At 37.7% G+C, this 7,546-nt stretch overlaps 1 long non-coding RNA gene across 1 annotated transcript; it reads right to left on the bottom strand.

The window, feature by feature from the left end:
• Positions 1 to 425: 425 nt before the first annotated feature.
• On the bottom strand, positions 426 to 6,928 carry LOC128502137 (uncharacterized). The gene is made up of 2 exons (XR_008355092.1): positions 6,538 to 6,928; positions 426 to 617 (listed from the first exon to the last, which is right to left on the bottom strand). It is a non-coding gene; the product is annotated as an uncharacterized LOC128502137 (long non-coding RNA).
• Between the last annotated feature and the right edge of the window lie 618 nt (positions 6,929 to 7,546).

Genomic DNA, 7,546 nt, shown 5'->3' on the forward strand with positions numbered 1-7,546 from the left:
CAAATCTTACGACCCAGTGACACTGGTATTACAAGGCATTGCTGATATAACCCTAGGCAGTGTTTAAAGAAACCTATTAGCACCGATATAAAAAGCACAATTAAACGCATTGTTCTCTCCAATTTAACTTTTTTTGTATTGGTTAAACTCCCCTGTCATAAGAAGCAACAACAACAATGGATTTTGGAGGACATAAATTGTACTTAAAGAATCTCTCCCTTTCCCAGGTATATCAAGGTATGTCGCTCTCAATATATGGAATATCACTATATTTGCTGTCTACCTCTGCCCACTGCTTTACAGCTTTATTGACAATTTCTTCAGACAGTCTTTGGGCATAATCCAACAGCACTAGGTTAGTAGTCACCGTGTCTCCAGCACTGTCCTGGTTTGCTTGGACCAAGGCAATTTTTTCATCTGCATCGTTTCCTTCATTTTCATGATTACTGCCCAAGTGGACAGCGTTCTTCACAGTGTAATCCTGCTTGGATTTAATGCATCCCATAATAACTCAACATCAGGGTCTCATCTGTTGCTTGAAACGTCTACCGGACAACGTCACGCAAAGTATGCACTTTGGAAATAAGGTTTCATCCCCCTTCATAACTGGATTAACTCTGTACAGAAACAGGGAAAAAAAGGTCAGAGGTTTAGAAGCACCCTTACGGAGAGGGTGGTAGATAAATGCAATTGCATCCTATAAGAAGTGGGAGAGGTTAATACAGTGAAGGATTTAAATGGGAATGACAAATTCTATTTGGAATCTAAGAAAAGATCTATGGAGTGATTAAGACCTGAGACTTACATCAGAAAAAATTGAAAGACTTGAAGGACAGAAAGGTTCTTACCTGCCATTAAATTCTATGTTTCTGTTTATCTACATATGCTTTCTTTTGGCTCTTTCACTACATATTTTTACAAACAAATGAATTACAAAAACTACAAATACAAAGGAATACCAAAGATTGTGCTAACTGATGGTAAGTTTTAGGTTACTCTAGATACAGTCTCAAATAAGCTAGTTTCTGTATGTACAATTAAGAAGACACCGAACAGTGTTAACTGTGAGAATATACATATACCAAGATACAAGTTTTTACAGCACATCCAGGTGAAGATCATGACTGGGCACTGAAGTCTCCCATATATGTCGTTTATCATTGTCTGTCCTCAGTGTTAACTCATCTGATTGCCTTCCTGCAGCCTTACATAGTAACTGTAATTTAGGTTAAAAAAAAAATTAAAAAAAGCCCAAACTTATACTTGTCGCTCCTTCTTCTCAACCTCTCCCCCCACCCTCCTGCGTGCCATCACTTCATTCTGCCTTCCATCACTGCTCACCAATTTGTCCATAGTGTCTTGTCAGTACTTCTTTATTCTACATATTTCATCCATAATGATTGCTCTACTCTCCTTCCTTCCTTTCCTTTTTTCACAATTACATTATTTTTCGACTTAATATTGCCCACAAAATATAATTACTGTTTTATACTGGCCCAAACAATTCAAATCCCTTTTGTTTCATCCAGCACACAGTCCCTACCGTTTCCCCTGTATCAGAACTCACTACCGTTCCACCAATAATGCCTGTGAAATAGAATGATGAGATTTCAATGTCTGAGTTGAGTCTAAAATTGATAACAACACCTCTTCAATTCTCTGTTAGGAATAATAAGTGCATTATCACTGGAACTTGATTTCCATGGAAACAAGGAAGTAATGCATGAACAAGGATATTTCAAGGTTTACACATTATATAAAATGATCATTTTGTAGCAGCATTAGTGTGTGGGTTCTTTTTGTGCCAGTGATGTACCTGCTCCTGCTGACTAAACACTATCTATTGTTTTAGGCACCGGCCTATAAAAAACCACATAATGCTGAGGTGAGCACATTGGACTCCAAAATAAAACTGCAATAAAGCAGAAACCTGAGAGTAAAATTACAATCTGGCACGATGTGCACAATCATTGCCCCCAAACGTGACTCATTTACCCTAGTTGAGTCCTGAGACTGTAATGTGACACAATTCAAACACAACTTATTAATAAAAAATGCAAGGCTTTAGTATAAAACTCACTTAAAAGAATCTGATAGGAGGTGAGAAAAAGCCTTAAATTCTCTAATTTAAGTGTCAATCCGCCTTTATACAAGTTATGTGTTTTGGAGAGTTTGGAGAATACAAGGTAAATGGGATTACAGGGATACATTGGAGTTAATTCCCTGACGTGGCCTCAAAAAAAAAAAAAAAAAAACGAAAGGAAAACCCCACAGTAAGCAATTCAATGGCCTGACTAAAGCTCGTAGAATGGTCCTACATTCTATGATATGAATGCACAAAAAATGCTACATTGAAACCCTTCCCTGAAAGGTGTACGAACACCTTTAAAACCATTAAATCTTTAGTCTAACCTCAACTAGACCAGGACTAAACAAGATGTACACATACAAGAACCAATTAATAACACTGTACACGCGCAGTCAAGCCAAAATAAACCTTATGGGCAGGTGCTCACGCAGGAACAAAAGGGGCTCACAAGTGTGGGTAATGGTCACCGTGGGACATAACTATAATCAGCTATCTGGATATGTGGTAACCTATAAATAAAACCATATGAATAAGCGGAACCAAACAGCAAAAATAACTTATGAACAGGCCTGTGTCCTGTTACATACTGTTCTAATAACAGTAAATTTAAAAAAAATAACATTTGTTTTTTGTGTTAATGTTTATGGATGCAGTCATTGTGATATGTCAAAGGGTGTATTATGTGTAATTTTAAATCAGTAGTAGAGATTAAATTGCTTATGATGTATTAAATCAATATAGAAGCAGTTTCAATTGATATGAATAGAAGACTTCAATCAACATAAATCATAAGAGATACGTTTTTCTAATTGAGTTCGCTGAGATCCCCGGATACTGGCAGCATCCTAGGATCTCAGCCAACTCAATTTGAAGCATGAGTCTCTTATGGGTTACGTTGATTGAAGTCTACTATTGCTATAACTTCAAACAGTTATTTCACTCTCCAACACGGTTTTGGTGACATTAGATGATATATGCTTACATGCATTTTGTCCGAGAACCCTTGTCCATTAGCATTTAGTCAGGAGCATTTCACATGATTTTGGAGTGCGTCTGTGGGAATCTGTGAAGTCAGGCACTGAAGTTGCACAGGAACGCCTGGCTCGCAATCATGGCTGAGCTGCTGTTACTCTAGACGCTTCCACTTCATAATAATAGCACTTCCAGCAGTGCTCGTAACTATGATCCATTCTGCCCTTCATGTTTTCCTATAAAAATGGCTGCATATGTGGTTGCTTTTATTCACCTGTTAGTGATGGTATGGCTGAAACACCTAAATAATTAGGAGGGGTGTTCACGTACTTTTGATCTTATAACGTATGATGATGCAGTACAGTTACATTTTTGTTTCAGTCCACTACCCATCTAAGAACTGAAACATTTATGTAACGTAACTACAATACAAGTTGTATCTGGTTGTTTGTTTAAATACCCTCAGGGTGTTCTTTCTGTAGCATGGTTAGCGTATGGTTTACCAGTACGCAATATTGTTTTAAGTCTGGCTTGCCTAGTTTCAATGTTTCTTGAGCCTAAGGCCAGAACCAGGCCAGTGTTCTTTTCAACTATTTATATTAGGTTTGCGATTATTATCAACAATGTTCTGTTGATGTGCAGTAAATCTATGTGGTTGGTTGATGCTGTTAGCAGAAGGCAGCCTATATTTGCAGAGAGTGGATTATTGATACTCTGTTCTCTGGCTGACAAAAAACAGGGAGATTGAAATGGCTGTGCACACATGATTTAACTTTTGACATGCCATTTAATGAATACCTCTAGCTAGCTATAATTTATCTTCCTCGAGCGATGGTTTCCTAGTATTTATAGTGACTTCAATACCATATTTATAACATATAAGGACAAACATGATTGTTAAAGTAGCTTATTCTAATGCTTTGGAGAACTGATAATAGTGTGCCCCTAATATATTAATCACCCAATACTCATTGGCTTACACCTATTGGTATACCTACACTAGTTCTTAACTATTAGCTTCACTGGACCTCCATCCCAATTGAAAAATCTAAATAGAAAATATAGGCAAGTTCTTGAAATTAATAAATTCAAACTTGTGAAGCTGGAGAAAAAGATAGTTGTGAGTCCAAAAATGAACGTACATGGTTACAAGGAGAGCATGTCTCCAGCCTGACAAATTATCAAGAGCCAAATATAACTGAAGTGTTATTACTTTGTAACACTGAACTACTAGGAATATTTTTGTGAGAAAGCTAGTTGTTTGACATTAACAGATTAATAGTGTGCTGAAATGTATTATTATGTAAATAGATTGCAAATGCTGAGAGGAGCAGCCATAAAGGAAAATCATTTCTGATTCATGTCATGTCATGCTTCTAATTTATTGATTTTAGTTCTATGCAATAACATAAAGGAGGCCTAGAGAAGCATAAGTAAAGCTATTTTGTGGGTTTTACTGTTTGCTAAGATTTGTGCAAAACAATTTACTTTTGAGATTTGGCAGTACATTTTCTTTACTCTACATAGCAAGATGTCCTATGGTGACCTACACACAACTACTGAAAGCATCACCAAATGTCTTTGTGACCCTTGGACTTCTTGCATTACAACGAACACCAGTTGGCACTATCATCTATACATATTGACCAAATGGGACAGTAGTGAACTTCCTGGGTTCATTAAAGTTATTCGCAATGACCCTAAAACAACCTGCACGTCCCTTGTCTAAGTTCAGTGTTTGTGAATTCACTATGGGAAATACGCTGGACAAACATAGGTTCATAGCATAAGGACAAGGAAAAATACACTGATCTCTAATTAAAATGTAAGCATTCCTCTTGTGTTTACCAAAGAGCACCCAGACAGTCCTCACGAATTCTAGAATAATGTTTTATGGACTGCTGAGTCAAAAGTGTAACTGCGTGCGACGCACAGGTTTGGCAAACTGTAAAATACTGAAATCCGCATTAGGAACATTCAATTTCAAAAATATCCAACAATGCAGGGATACATAACTATACATAAGTTGTGGCATAGCTACAATTTGAGAATATGTTCTATTACTGTGTGTACATGTTAATTTTTAATTTTAGTTTTTCTCCTAATACCTTTTCAGACAAATTCATGAATTCAAGAATTAATACGAAAAAATGTTGCTGTAGAACATTGCAGCAGTGGGTAATCCAAGCCTATACAATACTCGGTTATGGGTCAAAATCCAGAGACCTAAAAATAATATGTTAATGCAAAGAAATCCAACCCCTGCAGCAACTAAAATAAGCGGGTATGTTTAGCTTACTGTAAGGCGTACAATCAAGTTTCCTTTCCACATTGAATTTTATGAAGATTAATGCATGCAGACTCCCCTAGTCTTTACTTAAAGTTTTTACCCAGCAAACCATTTTAGTAGCCAATATTCTAGGTGAGGTCTGACCAGAGATCTGTAAAGGGGCCGTTTTATTGTATTGCCCAATTTAATGACTACACCTGCATACCCCTGAAGAAGTTGGTTATTTTACCAAACGCGTAAGGGCCGAGCTTTTATTACGATTTTATCATTATCTGTCTATTGGTTCCACTGCCATTCGGGACACTTTAATGGACACAGGATATTGTTGGAATTGGATAACATCACTGCCTAAAGTTATACATCTGTGCCAGGAATCCTCATTGTGATCATGTGTGCCTTTATGTAAACATAGCTGACAGCTACTGGTAACCCACACTATTGAGTTTGACTGCACTTAGAGCTTGTCTCAGTGCACTGCTTTTATTTGAGTGTACCTTAATAAAAGTGTATTGTTTACTTTTTACTATACAACAGTACTACGTTATATTTTATTTTTAGTTCCTTTGCATATGTCCGTCACATCTCTAAGAAGACCTCCAGCTGCTTTTATTTATTCTGGGAAGATTAGAGGATTTCTCTTTTGTGCTTGCTATAGTCAATCTACATTTTAAGACCAGTCTATGGCATTAAAAATGATGTACTAAAACAAGAACACAACTCATAGAGCTCACAGATAGACATCACCCCAGAACAGGGACAGGCACTCACAAATCTTACAGTGGTTACAGACAAGCACAACTCACAAGGCACACACAGACACACACAACCACACACAACCACACACATAGATCCATACATCTCATGGCCCAGATTGTAGGTGTGTCAAAGACCACAAAGGCATGTTTCCCAAGTTTAGTGAAACCTAAGTATTCAGGGCCCCAAATACTCCCTTAATGTAAACTAGGTTTACATCTTGAACACTTCTGTATGAGGAAAGGTAATTCTGGTGCTATTATTTTCTTTTCTGTTACATATATAAAGAGATTTCAAAATATATTGTGCAAAAAGACCAGCTACATAAGCGATATCACTGTACAGTTATAAATAAAAACTGATTCATATTTGGAAGTAATTTGTCCACATTAAAGATTTAAGGGCACAACATCTGCTTCTACCTAGCACTTACCACCACAATAAAGAATCGATGTCAATAGCTCCTGAAAACTCAAACCTTGAAGTTGGCAGCAGCTTAGAATCCTGCATGTAATTAAATCCTTTGGTCCATGGTCAGTATGCTGAAAACAGACTCAGAGTAGGGTGGCAGGGGTGTTGCTCCAGATCAGATATATGCCAGCAAACAAAATAAAATGCTGAGCTGAGACTGGGAAGGGACTCAACCTAAATTCCGCCTTCTTTAAGCCCCCTTTTTTAGTCTGGAAGAGCTGGGGTGCAAGAGTTGACCCTTGAAAACAAGGTGTCCTGTTTTTTTGTAGTACTTCTTCCAGCTCCAGCACCTGTGCTTTCCCTCTGACTGCACACAGCTGCTTGACATGGTTAACAAACAATGAACCTGTTCACTGGATTACCTTTGGAGGAGGAACCAAACGTGACTGCTCTGCTGTTTTGCCAAAACTGATATAGCTGATTGATGGCTCTTTCCAAAGAAGCAACATCATGCACACACATTGTGCTCTACAATGGTTGGAAATTTCAGGGCTGTGTTAGCAACTAATCTACTACTCTCTAGCGCCACCTGCTGGTCAGACGCGAAGACGCAGACCGCTAATTAGCAATTGGTGTTGATGTGTTTCCTACTCGTTAATAACAGGTCAAACTTCAGACTAATGCAAATACTGAAGCAGACATTTGAAAAGGCAACTGATCTACTGAAACATAATATATCCTGCTAAAGGGCTGCTACATTAGAAAGTATTATAGATTGTCTCTAAATTGTGAAACTGTGTACATATTTTGGTCTGTGTTGTAAGCACTAGTCACTCACTGGTTCACTAGGCTGTTCCTCAATTCTGACTCAAATCTCTGGAATCTCACATGGGACATGTATGATGCTGGGGCTATCTTGGCAGCTTGTAACACTTGGGCTGCATCAGAAGCAGTGGGAGCTGATTTGTGATGGGACTACTTATTCTGTGCTTCTAGGATCACATTGATCCTAGAAAGTAATAGTAAAATTA

Source organism: Spea bombifrons, chromosome 7, assembly GCF_027358695.1.
Source record: "Spea bombifrons isolate aSpeBom1 chromosome 7, aSpeBom1.2.pri, whole genome shotgun sequence".
NCBI lineage: Eukaryota > Metazoa > Chordata > Amphibia > Anura > Pelobatidae > Spea > Spea bombifrons.